At 40.7% G+C, this 25990-nt stretch overlaps 1 pseudogene; it reads left to right on the top strand.

The window, feature by feature from the left end:
* Positions 1-689: 689 nt before the first annotated feature.
* LOC108885726 (engulfment and cell motility protein 2-like) lies at positions 690-12162 on the top strand (annotated as a pseudogene).
* The last annotated feature ends 13828 nt before the right edge of the window (positions 12163-25990 follow it).

The following is a 25990-nucleotide window of genomic DNA, read 5'->3' as shown; positions in this document are numbered from 1 at the left end:
TGTTTTTGTGCGGGTCCATGTCAGATTTTTGTGCCTGTAAAAATGTGAATTCAGCCAAGGTCTTGTAAGTTTTCTTTTAGGGCATGCTGATCTAGACTACTTAAGCAAAGTGTCAGTACATTCTGGTGGGAGAGCACTGCTTTTAAAAGGATGAGGCGACTTGATGTGATTTGTCACGGCTGGCAGCAGAAGCCTCTAACACTCTTAATGATAATGTATGATAATATATTCTTTCTAATCCCACACTGCTTCCAATTGCATTCTGGGTGCACCTCACACCTCTAACACCAAAAGTGCCACCAAAATGCTATGGGCATTGCTATTTATTACAAGTCTTATTTTTGTCATTTGGCCATCATTGCTATACTTACTAACAGCATTTTACTCAACAAGTACATTGCTGAGATCTGGGAATTTTGTAACATGGCTGTCAAATTGGGCAAGAGACACAGACTCTAACCTATCTGACCTATAGTTAATGTGGTTGTGCATGTTTTTGATGTTTTATGATAGACAGTCAGCACTTAATCATTATAGCAACTTGTCACTGAAAATATGGTGACAGTCCATCAGTGTTCAAACACACGAAACCAACAAACCTTTCATAGGTACCTCTGACCTGAGGCATGTCTTAAACTCATAATTCAGTTAAACCTATCATGAAGGTGATGTTTTTTTCTGGCTGACAGGCTCGTGCTGCTCGTCAGCTCTTGGAGAGGATCCAGTCCCACGGTATCGACGCTCGCCTTGAGGCTCTAAAAGAGCTCGCCAAGCTGTCTGCGGACCCAACTTTTGCCACAGAGTTCATCAATATGGAAGGCATTGGGACACTGGCACGTCTTGTAGAGAGTGGCACTCAGTGAGCACAGTTTTTGTTTACACGTGACAGTATACAATATTTATACGTAGACTAAACTTTCATCTACTATGGAAACAGTGAAGTCTGTGCTTTTGAGCCCAGGGTTAAATTAGCCTTGATTTTACTTCTTTTTAACATGTTCCTTTAAGTTGGAACAGGTCAGATGATGTGAAAAGGCCTGTACTGATTGCTCTTTACTTCCTTCAGCTTTGGTGAAATGTTAGCCTTCACGCTCACTGCCTTCCTGGAGCTAATGGATCATGGCATTGTGTCCTGGGACCTTATCTCACTCTCCTTCATCAAACAGGTAACTTCTCCAACAAAAGAGCAAATCTCCTCCGTTTAAAATTTCAAGGTCTGTCTTTTCATTCCATTTTATTCACACACACTTTTATTTAATTACTTGACCTTCCTTTTTCCTACATGCCGGAAATGAGTGGGTGCTGTTGCCTGGCAACTGCTCGCACTATTAGAGTTCCTTCAGTGTGTATGGCTGCTTTTCTTCTGAAAACTTCAGTGTGGCTTTGACACTCAGGGGAGACTTACTGAACTTTTCATTTAGTTTTCTTTTACAGACAAATTAACTTTTTTTTGGGAAAAGAGAGTCTATCTTTTAACTTTTTAGCTTTTAAGGATCTTAAAAGCTCATATCAGGTCGACACAAACACTTAACAAGGCCAGAAATGCACAGTTAACATATTTAAGATTCTGAGTTATGTCCATGTTGCTTCTTCTCTGTCCACACTCAGATTGCAGGCTATGTGAACCAGCCAATGGTGGATGTGTCCATCCTGCAGCGTTCTCTTGCCATCCTGGAGAGCATGGTCCTCAACAGCCACAGCCTCTACCATAGGGTGGCCCAGGAAATCACCGGGGACAGCTCATCGGGCACCTGCAAGTGTGAGCACACACACATGCACAGGGGCTTCCAGCACTCTGATATGGGGGGTACAGAGGAGTGAATGTAGCAGTGTAGACTAACTTATGAAAGGGTGCCTTCAGGATGCTTAGATGACCCCAGTCAATTTTTTTGTCATGTTGTCAACAAACCCAATGAAAAGACCAAAACCAACAATGTGTTATTCTATCTCTCTGCTTCTCTCTCTCCTGTTTGTGGCTCTCAGCCCTGAGCCTATTATTTCCTACTGAAATGTAAATCTCAAAAACATTGACATGTACATTTCATGTTTGACATTTCCAGCTGGGCACTGCAGTTTTCAGCAGATGTCACTCAGACAGTAGTAAATAGTGCATTTGTTAGGGACTGCTTTCAGCAGCGGATTAATACACATTAACTACTCTGGTGCGTATTTACAGCAGCAGGACACTGTAGGTGGGATTAACATACACTGATTATTAGTATCAAATCAGATGAAATAAAAATTCCCAAATTGATCATAATCATGGAACATGTCATCCAGAGCAACAGTGTGTCTCACTGATATGTTTATTATAGTTCTTGGGCAAAGATGGAGATCTGCAGCACAGAAAAATAAGCTCTATTAGGTTTCACCCACTCAGTTATTACTTGTTCGTATGATCAGTTCATTGTCAGTTTTGGTCTTTTTAGATGAGGTTAGAATTAATAATATTAATAATAAGAATTATTCAGAGTTGTTGGTATGTAAGAATGGCTGCTAAAAATCCTGTACCCACCTCAGTTATTGGTAGTGATAGCGATAAGAGTAAGGTTAATAATAATATAGTTGTTAGCCTGTAGTTTGAACTCTGTGTGGAGATTGGTGGAGCTAGATGCTTCTAACTGGTTGTCACGATGCTGGATAATTCTTCAGGTCAAACCAGGAGATCCAGACCTATGCCATCGCCCTCATCAATGCTCTCTTCCTGAAGGCACCAGAGGACAGACGACAGGTCAGTGAACAGCAGTTGCAGCACAGTGCGGTGAATTAGAGAGAAGGACTGAATACACATAATAGATAGACATAACTGGAATACTAATAATGTTCCATCCTCATATTACGCTCCAAAAAAAGCCACCCATGCATAATAGACTGACATTTATTCATAATAGTCGTATGTATTTTCGATATCAGAGAGCTGCCTCGGTCTGGTTGCTCATGTTTGCAGCAGTAGGTTAGTTTAGGCTAATCTCATAAATAGACGTCTGTCTGCCAGCTGTCATGTTGTGGATTCTGTCTGACAGTCATTGCTGTAATGACACACTCTCTCAAAATAGTACTCACCTTCCTTTGAGGTTTGCACATTTGTTATGCTGCAGTTATTTAAGAATAGCTTAGTGAGATAGACCAGCCATCCAGCTGTAACTGAAGGATGATGGTTTGTGTCAAATAGACAAAGAGTTCTGAGGGGATCTAAGCACAACACAGTGATTAAGGATTTATTTTTAGGCTAAATTCAATGAAAAGTGCTTATTTCCATCAAAGTGGAGGATTGGACGATGCCATTCAGTGGTATATCAAATAATTTCCAATAAGAGATTGCTAAAAACCTAGCTTTGTTAGCAGTGTAGACTGAAAAGACGTAAAACATAATTAAGATGCATCCAAATATACAAAGACATGTCATTCAGTAACGTGACGTTGACTGTTACAATTATTTACATTTTATATTCACACTAATATTTAATCTTTCTTTCATCTTGATTTAAGTGATTCATACAAAAAGAAACTGATGAATTCTGAATCTGAAATGTCCTTGAAGCACAGACAAATGTACAAAAACTAAGGGAGAGAGTGCTTTTTGGATGTCTGTCCAGTATGTTACTGATCACTAATGTCTTGTTTTCCTGTGCTCTGCTCACTCTGCAAAGATTAACTTTTATCCCAGCTCACATACAGTGGTGTACTAGCATACTGCAGTGCATCATCCTGTCTCATGCACTGTTATGTCCTTGTGTGATTAGTATCTCAAAGACGATATAATTAACTAGATGTGATTTGTTAGTTAATGCTAATGTAAAACGCTCTTTTTACAACTGAATACATCTTTTGACACAGTTCTGTTACAAAGCCACTCTGCTGCTGTACTGTATACTTAGTGGAAGAAATAATATCTTCAGAATTGAATTGGAGAAAAACACGGAGGGTAAAAACATTACACAGTAGAAGTTCTGTAATTGCATCCTGCAGGTAAAACAGTAAAAACTTTGCAGCAGTCTGATAAATATCTTTAAGTTTGATTTAAATATAAAATAAAACAGCAGACATTTATACCAAATTAAAAAGATTACATTTTTACATGAATATTATAGATCTTTTTCTCAAGCAAAATGCAACACTTAAATTAAAACAATAAAGTAAATAGCTTAAGCATATTGCCTATATGGGATGCTCATTTTGTAATACTTGGTTCCAACACCTTTATCAAACTTCTCTGTGGTAATCACTTTAGTGCTGTAAAATGTCATAAATCAACAACATAAAGTGGATGAGATAGTGATGTGTTGAGGTGTCATTCTTATTCACCGTGAAAGGTGTCTTTGCTTCACCACTTGACGTTACATTCAGATCAAATTGAAGCAAAAAAAATTGTATATTAAAAGTATTTTCAATCTAAAATTCCATTGTAACCATCCATGTTAAAGGGATGGTTGACCTTGAAAATGCGTTAATCTTCAGCTGCTGTTATTGACCACTGGAGGGCGAACTGAGTCAACTCTAGTGAGATAAATTTAGCAGAGGGGCAAACAGCTCTTACCGTATGTGACTGGCACTGTTGAATAAATAACTAACAGTACTAATAGTCAGTTTACAGCTCATTAAATACATTTGAGTTTTTTCTGTAAAATTTACATTCATGGATATTTTTCTTCTTCTCAAGTGACTTGTTTTAAAAATTGTGCAGTAATTCAGGCAGCAGTGTAGCAGTAGAACAACAGTCTAATAAGTCGTACCATCACTTTAGTCACTCTGCTCCCGGGACATCACAATGATTGTCATGCATAAGATGTTAGTTTAAAGATCACCTTTTCCTATGTGGGTTAGTAAAATTTTACAGGCCCTTAGGTTTCTGAAATTCTTCCAAACCAAGTTGGACAAACCATTAAACATGTGGTTTGTCAAATGTGCAAGGCATGCAAGGTTTTTGAGTCAGCTATATGTAGTGACTGCCTGATGTTCCTGTTTGAAACTCTTTGTCATGTCCTTTTTCTGTTGCATGCTGTGCCGGTGATGTATCCTGTATCTCATGGTCCGTGTGTGCACTCTTTGTTTCCATCACTGTTACACCCACGTCCCTCCTCCCCCCCTTCAACCTGTAGGAGGAATATACTAACCCACTGGAGCAGCACCTCACTGTGAGTACACATCCCTCAGCATCTCATACCATCCTCTCCACCCCACAGCTCTTCTCCTCCTTCACTCTCTGGCTCTTTCTGTGCCATGAAAAACCACTGCGTAATCCATGCAGATTAAGATAGAACCATAGCTTGCTGCAGCAGCAGACAGACTGTGTTGGCTTATTGAAGTTAGACCATGTTGTCATGTTTTTACAGAAATTGCAGAGGGCAAATGGTTCGAAGCAGAGATGCAAATATAGTGTTTTGCTGCATTTCAGCAATTGTTATATATTCCTATTTTCTGTCGGTAGATTTGAGTAAAGTTTGCAATTTAGTAAAACATCTTCCCTCATTTGACTTGTGAGTTGCATTGTTCTGGTCTCTCACACTCAGGAAATGGCAAGCACTTTGGCCCAGAAACACCTGCGATCCATCATCCTCAATGTGAGTATCAAGTCTGAAATGCAGAAAACAAAGCGTTGCTGATGAATTCAGCCGCACATAAGAGTTAATGCGCTGTTCCACTGGCTATGAAACTTCCACACAGCTGTGAAGTATACAGCTGTGAACACAGAATTTGAGCAGACATTGTGTTTGAAACTAGCCAATTTAAAATCTTTGAAAATTTTAAATCTTGGAAAACCTTAAATATTTCTGCTCAATCTTGAGAAACTATCCTCTGTTGGGTTTGGTGGTCACTGGGGGCCTGAGACAAGCAGTTCAGAAAGTGAAAAAGATGTACTTGCTCTGAGAGCTGTGACACAGAACCAGCCAATGTGATATGGCATGAAGTCCTTGAAGTGGAACAAAATCTGTTCTGAAAATGATTCCTTTTGGCACCGGACTCATCTGGAGGTGGGAGGCTGAACTGGCTGCAAGTGTCAGTGAGGAAGACGCTGCGCTCCTGCCTCCTGGAGCAAGGAAAACAGCCCTGGAGGTGCCCCAGTAATGCATGCTCTGATGGACTGTTGAATGAGACCTGCTGGATGCTCGCAGTGTCTGTGTTATCACTTGTTACACTTATTTTAAAATTATTTTTATTATTTTGCATTGAGTGTAGTCAGTCCATAAAATGGCAAGCATTTCTGTCTTGAATCCTCAGGTGATTTTTCCAAACCTTGCAGATGCTCATATTATTATTATTTCAAGGGAGAATTTTTCAGTGGTGGGTTTGTTTTGTGCTGTGTGGTTTAATGTGCTATTATTGGTGCGCAAATTGCAGCCTGTGTAGAGATTCCTGCTCCTAACTCCAGGTTCTTCTTTTCCAGCACGTTATAAGAGGAAATCGACCAATCAAAGCAGAAATGGCACATCAGCTGTATGTCCTGCAGGTGTTGACCTTTAACCTTTTAGAAGAACGAATGATGACCAAAATGGATCCTAATGACCAGGTAAAGATTTGAATAATTATTTTTTGTATTCATTTTCTTGATGCTACGTAATTCTGTTAAGACTGATTCCTGCAGATGCAGATTTATAACTAATATCACTGTCAAAATTAGGTTCTGTCATCTGCTGATTCACCTATTTTTCTTTTGGTTTTCCTTATTGTTTCTCTGCTGTAATTGTAAATGTTTTTACCATTTATGCTGATAACATGTCGTCTTGCTGTGGCTCAGGCCCAGAGAGATATTATTTTTGAGCTGCGTAGGATCGCCTTCGATGGAGAAAATGACCCCACTGGCACAGAGAAGAGAAAGGCGATGTACACCAAGGACTACAAGATGCTAGGTTTCACTGTGAGTAAAACTGGCTGTATAAATTGATTTAAATAGAAACTGTTAAATGTTTTCAAACTGCTTTATTCTCTCCTTGCTCATGCTATCCCTGTTTCAAATGCAGAACCATGTGAACCCGGCCATGGATTTCACCCAGACTCCTCCGGGGATGCTGGCTCTGGACAACATGCTGTACCTGGCTAAAGTTCACCAGGACACATACATCAGGGTTAGTTTTGGCCTCAGGCATGACTTTGCTCAGCTCACAAAGGCAAAGAAGTCAGCCACACCTGACATGTCTCCTTACTCGTGACAGATTGTCCTGGAGAACAGCAGCCGAGAGGACAAGCACGAATGTCCCTTTGGCCGGTGTGCCATCGAACTCACTCGAATGTTGTGCGAGATTCTCCAGGTTGGAGAGTTGCGTAAGTAGATCTTTATTTAACAGGAGTTGCAGCTGTTGTACTTTTATTAATCAGAGATGAGTTATCAGCTCAGATAGTGTAAGAGAGAGGCAGAATTCTTCTGTCACACCAATGATTTCATTTTATAAGTGAAATGTTCTCTTCTGTGTAGCTAACGAGGGCTGCAATGACTACCACCCCATGTTCTTTACCCATGACCGGGCATGGGAGGAGTTCTTCTGTGTCTGTATCCAGCTGCTTAATAAAACCTGGAAGGAGATGAGAGCCACAGCTGAGGACTTCAACAAGGTCTGAGATTAAATGTTTTTTGGACATTTTTTCAAAAATCAAAAACTGAAATGTCTCATTTACAAAAGCAGTCAGGCCCTTTGCTGTAGAATTCTTAATTTTATTCAGACTTGACTGGAGGTTTCACTAGTGGATAATTGGATTGACTAGACATAGTGTCACTAATATCTGCAAATCAAGCAGCATGTCAGGACAAAAACCAAGCCACAGAGTCCAAGAAACTCTCCTCAGTGATAAAATTGTGATGAAGCATAGATCAGAACAAACATATAAAACCGTTGCTTCAGCTTTGAGTGTTCCCAGGAGCACAGTGGCCTCAATAATTGTGAAATGGAACCTTTGGAACCTAGAGTTGGGCAAACTGAGTAATCGGGTGAGTAGGGCCTTGGTCAGGGAGGTGACCAAGAACCCAACAGTCTCTCTAACAGACTTTCAGAAGTCCTCTGCAGAGATGGAAGAAGCTGCTGGAAATCGACCATGTCAGCATCTGTGGAGAGACCTGACAGTTAAGTCTGATGGATCATTAGAGGATCTGCCCAGAAGACTGGGATAAACTCCCCAAATCCAGACCTGAAATTTGTAGAGATTTAGCCAAGGTGGTGCAAAGTTGTAATTGCTATTGAAGGTGCTTTTACAAAGCACTAATTTAAAGATCTGAATACTCTAGTCTTTTCAAAATAAAAATAAAAGAAATTCTAAAGCATGTTTTCACTTTGTCATTATGGGTTATTGAATGTTGATTAAGCAAAAATTGCAATTTTAAGCTGCTTTATATTCTACAGCAATGGACATGACAACCTTGAGAAAGAGTGCTGAACTTGTTTTAGAATAAAATCCTCTCATGTATTTGCTACATCTGACACTGCTCACAACTTTGAAAGAATATAAAAAGAGAGGACTGGTGAAATGAGGACAACACAGGCTTCTTCAAAAGAAACTGCCAAATGAATGTGCTGAATTTTTAAAACTGCATTACTGAACCAAATATGCCTATTGAAATTTTTAGTTAAGATATGAATTACATAACCAATTCAAAAGAAGACTGAAAAAAAAAATAACTGAACTTTGAGTGTCACAACATCAGCAACTCCTACTACCTCTTTCAAATTTTTATACAAGGTGCATTTCATTAGTTCCAATAAAAAGCAGAATCTGAATATCATCATGCACATCTAGTCAAGAATTTTTTATGTGAAAAGCATATGAAAAATTTAACTTGTATATTTGTTGAAATGAAGAACAGTTTCGGTCGCTTGGTTACAGTGGCTGACCCTAAGTACCCACCATCTGTACAGATGAGGTTTAGTATGAATGTGAACAGTGTCAGAATTAATGTTTACACACATCTCTAACTACTGCAGCCGCTGTGTTCTTCTGCTGTGTGTGACTGAGTGGCCCACTGAGGCAGACAGCTGAGAGGTTTTTGGTTTATTAAATAATGCATGATAATTACATTCTTAGTGCTGTCTGTTTCAATTGAAGATACTTTGTCCAGATGAACACATTTAAATCAAGCGCTACTTATCTAGACAGTCATTGAAGTGAGCAAGAATCAATTACTACAGAGCAGACTGAGACCATTTAGTATATATTTTAAACATTGATGTCTTCAGATGGGGAAAGATGTCCGGCCAGCAGGGCGAGTTTCTAAATGGGAAAATAATGGTTCTGTAAATTACATAATTTTCACAGTTGGCAAAAAAAACCCCAGTGCAGGTAGATGTGGAAAAGTGACCACTTGTTCTCACTCCTTCCACGCATGCCCTTGTGTGTGTGTGCGTTAACCCTGACCAGGTGATGCAGGTGGTTCGTGAGCAGATCACCAGGGCCCTGGCGATGAAACCGTCATCTTTAGACCAGCTGAAGAACAAACTGCGAGGCCTCAACTATTCAGAGATCCTGCGTCTGCGGCAGTCGGAGAGAATGAGCCAGGACGACTTCCAGCTCTCCACCTATCATGTACGTCTGTGTCTACACTACATCTGTTTCTACTGTTACAGTCTTAACGTGCTCGTTTTTAGTACTCCTAGATTTTCACACAGTCCTCAGCAGTGTTGTTTTGACAAAATGTGTAGACTGTTAGCTTGCATAGCAACTAAAAATTTCAGCCTTTTGCCCTTCTCTTAGCAACAGACTACGTTGCTGCTCGGTTCTCAAATCTGCACCCAGCTCTGTCCCCGTAATAGTAAATAGTGTAGTATTGTACACAAATGTGTGCTTGCGTGTTTGACCCTGTTGCTCAAGCTGTGTTTGTGCTGCAGTGAGCTGCGGGAGAGAATTCAGCCTGAGATCTTAGAACTCATCAAGCAACAGCGGCTCAACCGGCTGTGCGAGGGGAGCTGCTTTCGTAAGCTGGGGAACCGCCGACGGCAAGGTACATACACTGTCAAATACAATCACTTTTCCTTTTACTGCTCAAGGACCCCCTGCTGCTGTTGATTATCAGCTGAGCATTGTGTTCCCTTTCTGTTCTGTAGAGAAGTTTTGGTTCTGCAGACTCTCACTGAATCACAAAGTGCTGCACTATGGGGACCTTGATGAGTCTCCTCAGGGTGAAGTGCCTTTTGAACTCCTCAGTGATAAGAGTAAGACACCAAACAGTTTCTCCATCGTCCAACAATAAATATTTTAGAACACATACCATGACACTATCCCAAACAGATTTTACACACATTTTTTTCCTTTTGGATTCCTTGTAGTCCCTGTATCAGATATTAAGTCTGTGGTAACCGGGAAGGACTGCCCTCATATGAAAGAAAAAAGTGCTCTGAAACAAAACAAGGTAGCATCATTCATTTTCATGTGTATTTTATTGTCATTGTACTCACTTAGCAGTCTCATTTTCTGCTGTCACTCAGTGTAGGAAAAGCATGTTGTCTTACCCATTTGATTCTCTCAGGAGGTGCTGGAGTTAGCCTTCTCTGTCCTCTACGATCCCGATGAGACGCTCAATTTTGTTGCACCCAACAAATATGAGGTAAGCTCAGCTCCAAGAACCCACTGCACACTACCTGCTCAGTGCCAAGCACTGGATAAACAAAGTTAGCAACTAGCTGAACATAGTGGAGCAGTTAGCAGCTAAAAAGCCAGAGATTTGTTTCAGGAGTTGGTAGAGACTAAAATCAGAGCATAAAGAAAGTGAATATTACACATTCAGCAAGTAGCCACAAACACCACTTCAGTTGAATGACAGTGTTTCTCTCTGCCTATAAGCTGCGTAAATAGGCAACTGTTTGCCAAAGTGTAACAGCTTTATAAGATCATAATATGTTAAGTGTTGTGTTGTCAGCTTGTTCTGCTGCCCCCCAGTGGCCAAACTATTAATATCGCGTTAATTAAAATGTCTTGGACTTAAAAATCGTTATGATCCACCCAAAAACAAATAGCTGCTCCATCATAACCATGCAAATTTAACTGCAGATTTGTTGGATATTTGTATAATTCTAATACGCATACAAATCAACTAACGCACATACAACTTGTTTGGCATTATTACTGTAGCACATCACACCTGCTGTGACTAACAGGTTTAACGCCCTATTCCAAGCCTTCATGGATGTTCCTGTATGTGTGTATGTGTGATGTTTTTTTCGGAGCAGTACTGCATCTGGACTGACGGGCTGTGCGCGCTGCTGGGCAGAGAGATGGGCAGTGACCTGACGCGCAGTGACCTAGATACTCTCATCAGCATGGAGATGAAGCTCCGCCTCCTCGACCTTGAGAACATCACAATCCCAGAGGCCCCACCCCCCGTGCCGAAGGAGCCTAGCTCGTATAACTTCACCTACAACTACAGCTGAGATGTGTGCGAGCGTGCGCGTGTGTCTGTGAGTGTGCGTTTGCATTGCATGTGTGTGTTTATCAAGGATGACTATACTCGATCTTTTGATGAATTTGGCTGAAAATGTGTGCACTCCTGGAGCCTGGTAGAGATTCAGTAATTGAATCTCATTTATCAGTGCAGTCTCCAGGCAACTTCTTGATTTGTATTCTCTATTCTTTACTACTTGCCTGTAAAGTTAAAAAAAATACAGTGCCTGATGGTGACTCTAGATAAAAAGCTGTACAAATCTGCAAATTAGACATTATTGGAGCAAATTTTAGTCAATTTGAGGCTGAAATTATCAGTGAATACGTGTGTGTGGTCATGGTAACAAACAATGAAGTAGCCACCATTTCAGTTTAAATGCTGCGTTCACTTTGATCCTCTCTGCCCCTACACATGAAGGACATACGCAGAAATTTCACACAGAGAGTGAGTTTATACACTCAGGATCATGAATCGAGATTCAGTCTGTGTTTTGCTCAAGGTCACTTCAGAAGGAGGAATAGCTGATGTCACAGGGCATCGAACATGATGTTTCTGGTTAAATGACCGTGTCCCTAATTAGTTCAATATCCTGTTTCCCATATACTCACATTAATATTAAGATATCTGATGATGTTGAGTATCTAACTGCTCAACAAAATTGTAGTACTGGAATTCAATGATAAAGAGGACTAAAAATGTAACATTTAAGGTGTAGGTTTCTCACAGTTTGTTGGCCACTGTCATCATGTCTATAATACAGACAGAACAGTATAGAGCTACAACTGATGATTATTTTTGTGATACATTAAATCTACAGAATAAATGAATGATACATTAATCTACAGATTGATGTATCCCTTTCTCTATTATTTGAATTAATCTTTTGAATCAGATAGTAATCTAAAAAATAGATTGTTAATTATCTAAAATAATAGCTTGAGCCTATAAAATGGTGAAAAATCCCAATCACATTTACCCAGAGCTCAAGTTAATGTATTTAAATTGCATGTTTTATTGCAAAACCCAAAGATATGCAGTGCGCTGTTGTGATTTTTGGCATTTTTTGCTTCAGTAATGACACAAACAAAGTGCTTGTCAGCATTTTTTGCCAGTTAATTTTCTGTCGATCAATTGGTCACTTAATAGACTGCTTTATATACACTATATACTGTATATTATGGCTTCTGTTTACTCAGCATTCATGCTGCTTCACATTGTTTGACTCACTTCTCTGCTCACACTAATTCATTTCACAGCCTGTTAGTGAGTGAGTAAATATATCCCATTGAATTGAAACTGTTTTAAGTATGTGATGTGTGCAAAGTCTTGAGGGTGCTCTCCCCTACCATATGTGTCTGTGAGTGTGTATCTGTGTGTGTTTTTGTGTGAAGATTGTGAGACTAAGTGAGTGTTGTTTATGTTAAGAGATGTAAGGAATAAACTTAATGTTCCATGTTGGAAGTCAGAGTCAAAGCTCTGATATCTAACACATCAAAAATCATGAGAGATTTGACCCTTTTTTGTTGAATTACAGTCACTGCATTGCCTTATCAGTCATACACTCATTATATATTTTGGGTATCATGAGTATTTATGAGCAGTATAATGAAGTATAATGCAATATAATGTGGTTGTAACAGATATAAGGACAGATAATGAAAACTTGATGTACTGGTGTATCTTCAGCAGTTAACAGTTTATTATATATTGGCTTTTAACAAATTGTGTCTTCTGTACATGGACATGTGCATGTTCTGTATACATGTGCATATTTGAAAGTACTTTATATAAATAATTATATATGCATTCATTCATGGTTTGCTTTATGTCTGCTACAACTATATTATAGTGTGTTTTAAACCATTTATAAACTGTTTACATACTGGTTAGATATGCTAAATAGGGTTTGGGTTCAAGTGTTACCATATTTGGAAAGATAATAGCAACAAGTTAATGATGCTATTTTTCTTTGGTACAGTGGTTTTGTTTAAAGCAAACTTACTTTCACATTCCAAGAGTGTTTGACGCCTCTGGTGTTTGAATTAATCAGCAGTTTTGAGGGTTGATTTCAGACTTTTTATCGCAGTGTGCACAAGGCAGAGCAGAGCTGAAAGGGACAAGACAGCAACTCTGTTGGCCTCTTTTAGTTTAGGTGCCAGAAGCACAACCCTCAAATGAACGGAAGCAGGTCAAAGACATCTGAGTGACATGGCCGCTGGCATCGGGAAGTATAGTACTGCTCACGTGAGCATACAGTGTTGTGTGCTTTGTGTACATTGGTATAAATGACAGTACTATTGCTTGATGTCATTTTTTTATTCCCAGAGTGTTATTGGTTCTAAACATTTTGTGTATTTAATTCATGTCACCTAATGTCCTGTCAACTTGTAATCTGGTATTAAACACTGCTGTCATTTGTTAATGCAGAATAGATTTATATTTTTGTAAATGATTGTACAATCTGATCAGCTGTGAAGAGAATGGGTATTGAACATAACAGTTTCACTTTGGATCACTCTGTACAGTACATTCGACACGCTTGTTACTGTAGAAGGACGTTTCACACTGGAAATAAATGTTTTCACATTTTTTAAAGTATCAGTCACATGTACCCACCACATGCACCTCATATCATTTAGGAATGACACCCACGCCAGCACCTAATGATGATGTCAGTGTTAATGTTATGATAAAAATTGCCCTTACTGTTAATGCTCTTTGTGAAAAGGAATATATTTGAGATTTGTTTTTTGAAATAATGTTTTTCTGTTCAATTTTTAACTGATGTTGAAGGTTTTAACTGCTTAAAAAGATTACTTTATATTCCAGTAAGTCACTGAACACTTAATCTGCTCTCAGAAAACGACTGCAACTAAAATATATCAGTAACCACAAAATACAGCAGTGAGTAAAGGATTGTTGCATTGGATGTACTAACAGTATGACTTGAAGTTTTCGCATCTTGTACTCTTTTACATGACTTGCTAAACTATTTATTTACACTTGCTAGTGATAGTAGAAGAATGACATGTTGTTAGCTGAGAGATAACAACATAAACTATGGTATACATATAGATCATTGTATGTATATACAGTATTGTGTTGCCTTATTGAAGGAGATGTATTATGTTTTGTGTGAATAAATACAAAGTCTAATTAAAGCTGCGAGCAGCGTTGAACGGGCCCTCGCACCCGGCGCCCGTCGGGGGAGCGGCGACCGCGGGACCCCGGCAACCGCGGGGTCAACGCAGGTCGCAGGGCACACGCTGGCGTAACAGTTCACACTTCCGAGATGTAAAAATTTAAAATAAAAAGCTTTTACGCTAATTATTTTCTGTGATAATATTTTTCAGAGCTCATCATCTGTGACAGCTCTTGGCTCTCTTGACTGTAACCTCCCTGTGGCAGCTTCTCACAGACTCAATCAACTCCTCTTCCCCTCCCCCCTCAAACACAAACACAAACACACACACACACACACACACACACACACACACAGATACCCCTCCCAAAAGGAGATAAAACTCAGTTTTAACTTGAGTTTAAAAGCTTGAGCTTTGGAGCAAAAGCATTTTTTTAAGTTCTGTTATTGGGTGCATATATAAATCATTTATGCTTAAACAAGGCTTATAATGAAGTTATTTGAACAGTGAATATCTCATCTTGCCTAAAGTCAGGGCGAAGCCACTAACCAGCTGTAGGGATGGGTATCATTAGGATTTTATCTTTATCCATACAGACCCCTATCAGTCCAGCTCAGACTGTTACTGGTTTAAGAGAGTGAAGTTTATAGCAATTTGCAAAATTTGGAGATTAGTGACAAACTAACCAGTTAGACTACATACAGACAAGCTTTCATTTTAGCTGTTAGTAACAGTTTGCCATGAGCTTAACCAGCGTGCTGTGCTTCCTGTTAAACATGTTATGAGACTGTGGACAAGGCTGAAAATATTACTTTACTAACTACTTGCCGAACAGGCGCTTTGACAAAGAAAAGGTAAAGGCCAGCAGCTTTTACTTTTCAATGCACTTGTCGTCAACTTGAGTGGCTTATATTCAGCTGGTTCACCTCGACGCCCGTGGACCTAGTGCACTTTTCCTGTCGCCGTACACTGAGTAACACGAAAAAATCAGCTGACCCCGTGTGAAATTTCCTAAACTGATCAAAACCAAACTGTAAAGACAGCATCAATCCACGCTCAGCTTTGGTCAAGGGGAGACATATGGGAGAAGATGAGTAGAGAGATGGAAAGAAACAGAAAGGGTGATGGAGAAAGATTACATGAATTCAAAATAACCTACAATTCCTTAAAATTAATTTGAAGCCAGTTTAATTTTTTGAGCCAGCTTTGACATCTGCAGATATGAGTTTCTGAAGAGGGGCCTGCTGAGGTTAGATGTGCTGAATAATAATCCATTTTCATATCAGAAAAAACACTGCATTAAACATTGTCTTAGCTCACTGAGCTGAGGTCAACAGGTAATATAACAACCTGTGAGGTGGCTCACCCCCGTAAGATAAACACATAAATGATCCCTGATAGAACCGATAATTAAAGGCACATCAGTGGACAGGGAATGCTATTAAAAACTAAACTATAAACTGGTGACATTAACTGCAAAAGAAGATTTTATTGATACATTTCAGGTAGAATTTAGTTTTCAATAAGGAAAATGCTGGTAAGAAACCTGAATTTGTTTGCAACAAATTTAAAATAAAAGCTTTTATGCTAATTATTTTCTGTGATAATATTTTTCAGAACTCATCATCTGTGACAGCTCATGGCTCTCTTGACTGTAACCTCCCTGTGGCAGCTTCTCACAGACTCAATCAACTCCTCTTCCCCTCCCCCCTCAAACACACACACACAGACACACACACACAGAGACCCCTTCCAAAAACCCATCAAAGAGTAATACAATGGCTCCATCTGTAGGATAAAGTAGAGAGTCGCAACAGAAGTTACCCCAAAATCTGAGGTTTCAAACAGGAAGTTGGGTTTCCGAACTTTGACGGGCCAGAACCGGCACACGCTTCGACCCAAACTCACAATTTTCGGAGCCAGTCTTCCAAAAATTGGTCAAGGAGGGGCTGACAACATTTGAAGTGAAATCTGGTCACCCGTCTAGAAACTGGACATCACACTATAAAATATGTCATTTCCTGCTATAAATAGGTGGCGCTACAACAATTGTATGAATATTGACATATGGATGTGTGCCAGATAGGTACCATTAACAATCCTGTAAAGTTTGATGCAGTTTGGACAAAGTATGGCCGAAATATAGCAAAAATAAAGCAACTTCCTGTTTTCGTGGCGAGTAATCGAACTTTGAGGGGCCATAACTTCCACGCCCTTCAACAAAAACTCAAATCTGCCGCAATTTAACATCGTCTATGTCTTAAGAACATACTATTAAGTTTTGAAGTCAATGGGATAATGCGTCTAGGACTAGTTCGCGTTCAAGCGACCCCTGGAAATGGCCAAAAACACACAATTTTTTCACCTTCCGGTCAAAATAAAAATACTTTCTGTTGGGTTTAGAATATGGCTCCAAGAGACTTTTTGGTGCGTCATGGATGTTACATATGTGTGCAGATTTTTCAGATTTTTAGGCGCAACGGGCTTGAGGGGCTGTTCCGTTTAAAAATGTAGGTGGCGCTACCGAGGGCATTTTACACGCCCATGCTCAAGACCCCTAAATTATTAAATTTTTCGCCGTGCCTGACGCGTCTGCAAATTTTGGTAAGTTTTCACGCATGTTAAGGCCCTCAAAAAGCCGATCTAAGAGGGCGGAAAAAGAAGAAAAAAAATAATAATAATAATAATAATAATAATAATAATAATAATAAACAGACCGAAAACAAGAGGGTCCTTGCAAACTCGTTGCATGGCCCCGTTGGGCCCACGCAACTCGTTGCTCGGGCCCTAATAATAATAAAAAATAAACAGACCGAAAACAAGAGGGTCCTTGCAACTCGTTGCATGGCCCCGTTGGGCCCACGCAACTCGTTGCTCGGGCCCTAATTAAATAAGCTGCGAGCAGCGGTTGAATCGGGCCCCGTGCCAGCACCGTGTCGGCCCTAGTGGAGCGCGTTGACGGCCTCCCCCCCCCGGGGAGCGGCGACCGCGGGACCCCGGCAACCGCGGGGTCAACGCAGGTCGCAGGGCACACGGCTGGCGTAACAGTTCACACTTCCCAGATGTTAAAAATTTTAAATAAAAGCTTTTACGCTAATTATTTTCTGTGATAATATTTTTTCAGAGCTCATCATCTGTGACAGCTCTTGGCTCTCTTGACTGTAACCTCTCTGTGGCAGCTTCTCACAGACTCAATCAACTCCTCTTCCCCTCCCCCTCAAACACAAACACAACACAAACACCCACACACACACACACAAACACACAGAGAAATACCCCCTCCAAAAGGAGATAAAACTCAGTTTTAACTTGAGTTTACAAGCTTTGAGCTTTGAGCAAAAAGCATTTTTTTTAAGTTCTGTTATTGGGTGCATATATAAATCATTTATGCTTAAACAAGGCTTATAATGAAGTTATTTGAACAGTGAATATCTCATCTGCCTAAAGTCAGGGCGAAGCCACTAACCAGCTGTAGGGATGGGTATCATTAGGATTTTATCTTTATCCATACAGACCCCTATCAGTCCAGCTCAGACTGTTACTGGTTTAAGAGAGTGAAGTTTATAGCAATTTGCAAAATTTGGAGATTAGTGACAAACTAACCAGTTAGACTACATACAGACAAGCTTTCATTTTAGCTGTTAGTAACAGTTTGCCATGAGCTTAACCAGCGTGCTGTGCTTCCTGTTAAACATGTCATGAGACTGTGGACAACGCTGAAAATATTACTTTACTAACTACTGGCCAAACAGGCGCTTTTGACAAAGAAAAGGTAAAGGCCAGCAGCTTTTACTTTTCAATGCACTTGTCGTCAACTTGAGTGGCTTATATTCAGCTGGTTCACCTCGACGCTGGAGGACCTAGTGAACTTTTCCTGTCGCCGTACACTGAGTAAGACGAAAAAAATCAGCTGACCCCGTGTGAAATTTCCTAACTGATCAAAACCAAACTGTAAAGACAGCATCAATCCACGCTCAGCTTTGGTCAAGGGGAGACATATGGTAAGATTACATGAATTCATGTAATTCTTTGAGACTACAATTTCAGACTTAACTAAGTCATTCACTAGTGTCTTGGCAGCGTTTATGGGTTCTTTAGACAGGTCTCTAACTGGTTTTCTTTCCAGGGTCATTGAAATCTTTGGCTTCCTACCTCTGCCAGGCTTGTTCTGCACAGTGTGGCTCTCCTTGAATTTCTCGGTGACGCTTCTCATTTGAGTTCTTGACGCTTGGAAATGCTGTTATAACTTTGTATATCCTTCTCCTGCTTCCTAAGCATCGACAATTCTTCAAGTCTACAGTGATTTCCTTAGTTTTTGGCATGATGCTTTCTCAAGTGACAGCTCAAATCTTAACTGAAGTTTTTATACCGCGTGTAAAGCAGCTCTTGGCTCCTGACTGTAACCTCTCTGTGGCAGCTTCTCACAGACTCAATCAACTCTTCTTCCCCTCCCCCTCAAACACAAAACACAAACACACACACACACACACACACACACACACACACACACAGAGACCCCCTTCCAAAAACCCATCAAAGAGTAATACAATGGCTCCATCTATAGGATAAAGTAGAGAGTCGCAACAGGAAGTTACCCCAAAATCTGAGTTTCAAACAGGAAGTTGGGTTTTCCGAACTTTGACGGGCCAGAACCGGCACACGCTTCGACCAAAACTCACAATTTTCGGAGCCAGTCTTCCAAAAAATTCCTCAAGGAGGGGCTGACAACATTTGAAGTGAATCTGGTCACCCGTCTAGAAACTGGACATCACACTATAAAAATATGTCATTTCCTGCTATAAATAGGTGGCGCTACAACAATTGTATGAATATTGACATATGGATGTGTGCAGATAGGTACCATTAACAATCCTGTAAAGTTTGATGCAGTTTGGACAAAGTATGGCCGAAAATATAGCAAAAATAAAGCAACTTCCTGTTTCGTGGCGAGTAATCGAACTTTGAGGGGCCATAACTTCCACGCCCTTCAACAAAAACTCAAAATCTGCCGCAATTTAACATCGTCTATGTCTTAAGAACATACTATTAAGTTTTGAAGTCAATCGGATAATGCGTCTAGGACTAGTTCGCGTTCAAGCGACCCCTGGAAATGGCCAAAAACACACAATTTTTTCACCTTCCGGTCAAAATAAAAAATACTTTCTGTTGGGTTTAGAATATGGCTCCAAGAGACTTTTTGGTGCGTCATGGGATGTTACATATGTGTGCAGATTTTCAGATTTTTAGGCGCAACGGGCTTGAGGGGCTGTTCCGTTTAAAAATGTAGGTGGCGCTACCGAGGCCATTTTACCACACCCATGCTCAAGACCCCTAAATTATTAAATTTTTCGCCGTGCCTGACGCGTCTGCAAATTTTGGTAAGTTTTCACGCATGTTAAGGCCCTCAAAAAGCCGATCTAAGAGCGGAAAAGAAAAAAAAATAATAATAATATAATAATAATAATAATAATAAATGGCCCCGTTAACTCGTTGCTCGGGCCCAGCTGCAGCCGTTGAACGGGCCCTCGCACCCGGCGCCGTCGGGGGAGCGGCGACCGCGGGACCCCGGCAACCGCGGGGTCAACGCAGGTCGCAGGGCACACGCTGGCGTAACAGTTCACACTTCCCAGATGTAAAAATTTAAAATAAAAGCTTTTATGCTAATTATTTCTGTGATAATATTTTTCAGAGCTCATCATCTGTGACAGCTCTTGGCTCTCCTGACTGTAACCTCCCTGTGGCAGCTTCTCACAGACTCAATTAACTCCTCTTCCCCTCCCCCCTCAAACACAAACACAAACACACCCACACAAACACACAGAGAAATACCCCTCCAAAAGGAGATAAAACTCAGTTTTAACTTGACTTTACAAGCTTTGAGCTTTGAGCAAAAGCATTTTTTTAAGTTCTGTTATTGGGTGCATATATAAATCATTTATGCTTAAACAAGGCTTATAATGAACTTATTTGAACAGTGAATTTCTCATCTGCCTAAAGTCAGGGCGAAGCCACTAACCAGCTGTAGGGATGGGTATCATTAGGATTTTATCTTTATCCATACAGACCCCTATCAGTCCAGCTCAGACTGTTACTGGTTTAAGAGAGTGAAGTTTATAGCAATTTGCCAAATTTGGAGATTAGTGACAAACTAACCAGTTAGACTACATACAGACAAGCTTTCATTTTAGCTGTTAGTAACAGTTTGCCATGAGCTTAACCAGCGTGCTGTGCTTCCTGTTAAACATGTCATGAGACTGTGGACAACGCTGAAAATATTACTTTACTAACTACTGGCTGAACAGGCGCTTTGACAAAGAAAAGGTAAAGGCCAGCAGCTTTTACTTTTCAATGCACTTGTCGTCAACTTGAGTGGCTTATATTCAGCTGGTTCACCTCGACGCCGGTGGACCTAGTGCACTTTTCCTGTTGCCGTACACTGAGTAACACGAAAAATCAGCTGACCCCTTGTGAAATTTCCTAACTGATCAAAACCAAACTGTAAAGACAGCATCAATCCACGCTCAGCTTTGGTCAAGGGGAGACATATGGTAAGATTACATGAATTCATGTAATCTTCTTTGAGGCTACAATTTCAGACTTAACTTAGTCATTCACTAGTGTCTTGCAGCGTTTATGGGTTTTTAGACAGGTCTCTCACTGGTTTTCTTTCCAGGGTCATTGAAATCTTTGGCTTCCTACCTCTGCAGGCTTGTTCTGCACAAGTGTGGCTCTCCTTGAATTTCTCGGTGACGCTTCTCATTTGAGTTCTTGACGCTTGGAAATGCTGTGATAACTTTGTATATCCTTCTCCTGCTTCCTGAGCATCCACAAATCTTTTCTTCAAGTCTACAGTGATTTCCTTAGTTTTTGCATGATGCTTTCTCAAGTGACAGCTCAAATCTTAACTGAAGTTTTTATCCCGCGTGTAAAGCAGCTCTTGGCTCTCCTGACTGTAACCTCTCTGTGGCAGCTTCTCACAGCCTCAATCAACTCTTCTTCCCCTCCCCCCTCAAACACAACACAAACACAACACACACACACACACACACACACACACACACAGAGACCCCCCTCCAAAAATCCATCAAAGAGTAATACAATGGCTCCATCTATAGGATAAAGTAGAGAGTCGCAACAGGAAGTTACCCCAAAATCTGAGGTTTCAAACAGGAAGTTGGGTTTCTGAACTTTGACGGGCCAGAACGGCACACGCTTCGACCAAAAACTCACAATTTTCGGAGCCAGTCTTCCAAAAATTGTCAAGGAGGGCTGACAACATTTGAAGTGAATCTGGTCACCCGTCTAGAAACTGGACATCACACTATAAAATATGTCATTTCCTGCTATAAATAGGTGGCGCTACAACAATTGTATGAATATTGACATATGGATGTGTGCAGATAGGTACCATTAACAATCCTGTAAAGTTTGATGCAGTTTGGACAAAGTATGGCCGAAATATAGCAAATTTAAAGCAACTTCCTGTTTTTGTGGCGAGTGATCGAACTTTGAGGGGCCATAACTTCCACGCCCTTCAATGAAAAGTCCGAAACTTTTGCAATTTAACTTCGTCTATGTCTTAAGAACAAATTATCAAATTTTGAAGTCAATCGGATAATGCGTCTAGGACTAGTTCGCGTTCAAGCGACCCCTGGAAATGGCCAAAAACACACATTTTTTCACCTTCCGGTCAAAATAAAAATACTTTCTGTTGGGTTTAGGATATGGCTCCAAGAGACTTTTTGGTGCGTCATGGGATGTTACATATGTGTGCAGATTTTCAGATTTTTAGGCGCAACGGGCTTGAGGGGCTGTTCCGTTTAAAAATGTAGGTGGCGCTACCGAGGCCATTTTGCCACACCCATGCTCAAGACCCCTAAATTATTAAATTTTTCGCCGTGCCTGACGCGTCTGCAAATTTTCAGGAGTTTTGACGCATGTTAAGGCCCTCAAAAAGGCGATCAAAGAGGCGGAAAAAGAAGAAAAAATAATAATAATAATAAAATTAAAGCTGCGAGCAGCGTTGAACGGGCCCTCGCACCCGGCGTCCGTCGGGGAGCGGCGACCGCGGGACCCCGGCAACCGCGGGGTCAACGCAGGTCGCAGGGCACACGCTGGCGTAACAGTTCACACTTCCCAGATGTAAAAATTTTAAATAAAAGCTTTTATGCTAATTATTTTCTGTGATAATATTATTCAGAGCTCATCATCTGTGACAGATCATGGCTCTATTGACTGTAACCTCCCTGTGGCAGCTTCTCACAGAACAATCAACTCCTCTTCCCTCCCCCCTCAGACACACACAGACACACACACACAGAGACCCCCTTCCAAAAACCCATCAAAGAGTAATACAATGGCTCCATCTGTAGGATAAAGTAGAGAGTCGCAACAGGAAGTTACCCAAAATCTGAGGTTTCAAACAGGAAGTTGGGTTTCCGAACTTTGACGGGCCAGAACCGGCACACGCTTCGACCCAAACTCACAATTTTCGGAGCCAGTCTTCCAAAAATCCTTAAGTCTGTCCTGACAACATTTGAAGTGAATCTGGTCACCCGTCTAGAAACTGGACATCACACTATAAAATATGTCATTTCCTGCTATAAATAGGTGGTGCTACAACAATTGTATGAATATTGACATATGGATGTGTGCAGATAGGTACCATTAACAATCCTGTAAAGTTTGATGCAGTTTGGACAAAGTATGGCCGAAATATAGCAAATTTAAAGCAACTTCCTGTTTTGTGGCGAGTGATCGAACTTTGAGGGGCCATAACTTCCACGCCTTCAATGAAAAGTCCGAAACTTTTGCAATTTAACTTCGTCTATGTCTTAAGAACAAATTATCAAATTTTGAAGTCAATCGGATAATGCGTCTAGGACTAGTTCGCGTTCAAGCGACCCTGGAAATGGCCAAAAACACACAATTTTTTCACCTTCCGGTCAAAATAAAAATACTTTCTGTTGGGTTTAGAATATGGCTCCAAGAGACTTTTTTGTGCGTCATGGGATGTTACATATGTGTGCAGATTTTCAGATTTTTAGGCGCAACGGGCTTGAGGGGCTGTTCCGTTAAAAATGTAGGTGGCGCTACCGAGGCCATTTTGCCACACCCATGCTCAAGACCCCTAAATTCTTAAATTTTTCGCCGTGCCTGACGCGTCTGCAAATTTTCAGGAGTTTTGACGCATTTTAAGGCCCTCAAAAGGCGATCAAAGAGGCGGAAAAAGAAGAAAAAATAATAATAATAATAATTAAAGCTGCGAGCAGCGTTGAACGGGCCCTCGCACCCGGCGCCCGTCGGGAGCGGCGACCGCGGGACCCGGCAACCGCGGGGTCAACGCAGGTCGCAGGGCACACGCTGGCGTAACAGTTCACTTCCGAGATGTAAAAATTTTAAATAAAAGCTTTTATGCTAATTATTTTCTGTGATAATATTTTTCAGAGCTCATCATCTGTGACAGCTCATGGCTCTCCTGACTGTAACCTCTCTGTGGCAGCTTCTCACAGACTCAATCAACTCCTCTTCCCCTCCCCCTCAAACACAAACAACAAACACACACACACACACAGATACCCCCTCCCAAAAGGAGATAAAACTCAGTTTTAACTTGAGTTTACAAGCTTTGAGCTTTGAGCAAAAGCATTTTTTTGCAAGTTCTGTTATTGGGTGCATATATAAATCATTTATGCTTAAACAAGGGTTATAATGAAGTTATTTGAACAGTGAATATCTCATCTGCCTAAAGTCAGGGCGAAGCCACTAACCAGCTGTAGGGATGGGTATCATTAGGATTTTATCTTTATCCATACAGACCCCTATCAGTCCAGCTCAGACTGTTACTGGTTTAAGAGAGTGAAGTTTATAGCAATTTGCAAAATTTGGAGATTAGTGACAACTAACCAGTTAGACTACATACAGACAAGCTTTCATTTTAGCTGTTAGTAACAGTTTGCCATGAGCTTAACCAGCGTGCTGTGCTTCGTGTTAAACATGTCATGAGACTGTGGACAACGCTGAAAATATTACTTTACTAACTACTGGCCGAACAGGCGCTTTACAAAGAAAAGGTAAAGGCCAGCAGCTTTTACTTTTCAATGCACTTGTCGTCAACTTGAGTGGCTTATATTCAGCTGGTTCACCTCGACGCCGGTGGACCTAGTGCACTTTTCCTGTCGCCGTACACTGAGTAACACGAAAAAAATCAGCTGACCCGTGTGAAATTTCCTAACTGATCAAAACCAAACTGTAAAGACAGCATCAATCCACGCTCAGCTTTGGTCAAGGGGAGACATATGGTAAGATTACATGAATTCATGTAATCTTCTTTGAGGCTACAATTTCAGACTTAACTAAGTCATTCACTAGTGTCTTGGCAGCGTTTATGGGTTCTTTAGACAGGTCTCTCACTGGTTTTCTTTCCAGGTCATTGAAATCTTTGGCTTCCTACCTCTGCCAGGCTTGTTCTGCACAGTGTGGCTCTCCTTGAATTTCTCGGTGACGTTTCTCATTTGAGTTCTTGACGCTTGGAAATACTGTTATAACTTTGTATATCCTTCTCCTGCTTCCTGAGCATCGACAATTCTTCAAGTCTACAGTGATTTCCTTAGTTTTTGGCATGATGCTTTCTCAAGTGACAGCTCAAATCTTAACTGAAGTTTTTATACCGCGTGTAAAGCAGCTCTTGGCTCTCCTGACTGTAACCTCTCTGTGGCAGCTTCTCACAGACTCAATCAACTCCTCTTCCCCTCCCCCCTCAAACACAAACACAAACACACACACAACACACACACACACACACAGAGACCCCTTCCAAAAACCCATCAAAGAGTAATACAATGGCTCCATCTATAGGATAAAGTAGAGAGTCGCAACAGGAAGTTACCCCAAATCTGAGGTTTCAAACAGGAAGTTGGGTTTCTGAACTTTGACGGGCCAGAACCGGCACACGCTTCGACCAAAACTCACAATTTTCGGAGCCAGTCTTCCAAAAAATCCTCAAGGAGGGGCTGACAACATTTGAAGTGAATCTGGTCACCCGTCTAGAAACTGGACATCACACTATAAAATATGTCATTTCCTGCTATAAATAGGTGGCGTACAACAATTGTATGAATATTGACATATGGATGTGTGCAGATAGGTACCATTAACAATCCTGTAAAGTTTGATGCAGTTTGGACAAAGTATGGCCGAAATATAGCAAATATAAAGCAACTTCCTGTTTCGTGCGAGTAATCGAACTTTGAGGGGCCATAACTTCCACGCCCTTCAATGAAAAGTCCGAAACTTTTGCAATTTAACTTCGTCTATGTCTTAAGAACAAATTATCAAATTTTGAAGTCAATCGGATAATGCGTCTAGGACTAGTTCGCGTTCAAGCGACCCTGGAAATGGCCAAAAACACACAATTTTTTCACCTTCCGGTCAAAATAAAAATACTTTCTGTTGGGTTTAGAATATGGCTCCAAGAGACTTTTTGGTG

This window comes from Lates calcarifer, unplaced genomic scaffold (genome assembly GCF_001640805.2).
Source record: "Lates calcarifer isolate ASB-BC8 unplaced genomic scaffold, TLL_Latcal_v3 _unitig_1013_quiver_2408, whole genome shotgun sequence".
In the NCBI taxonomy this organism is placed as follows: Eukaryota; Metazoa; Chordata; class Actinopteri; family Centropomidae; genus Lates; species Lates calcarifer.
This window is presented reverse-complemented; position numbering and strand designations above follow the sequence as displayed.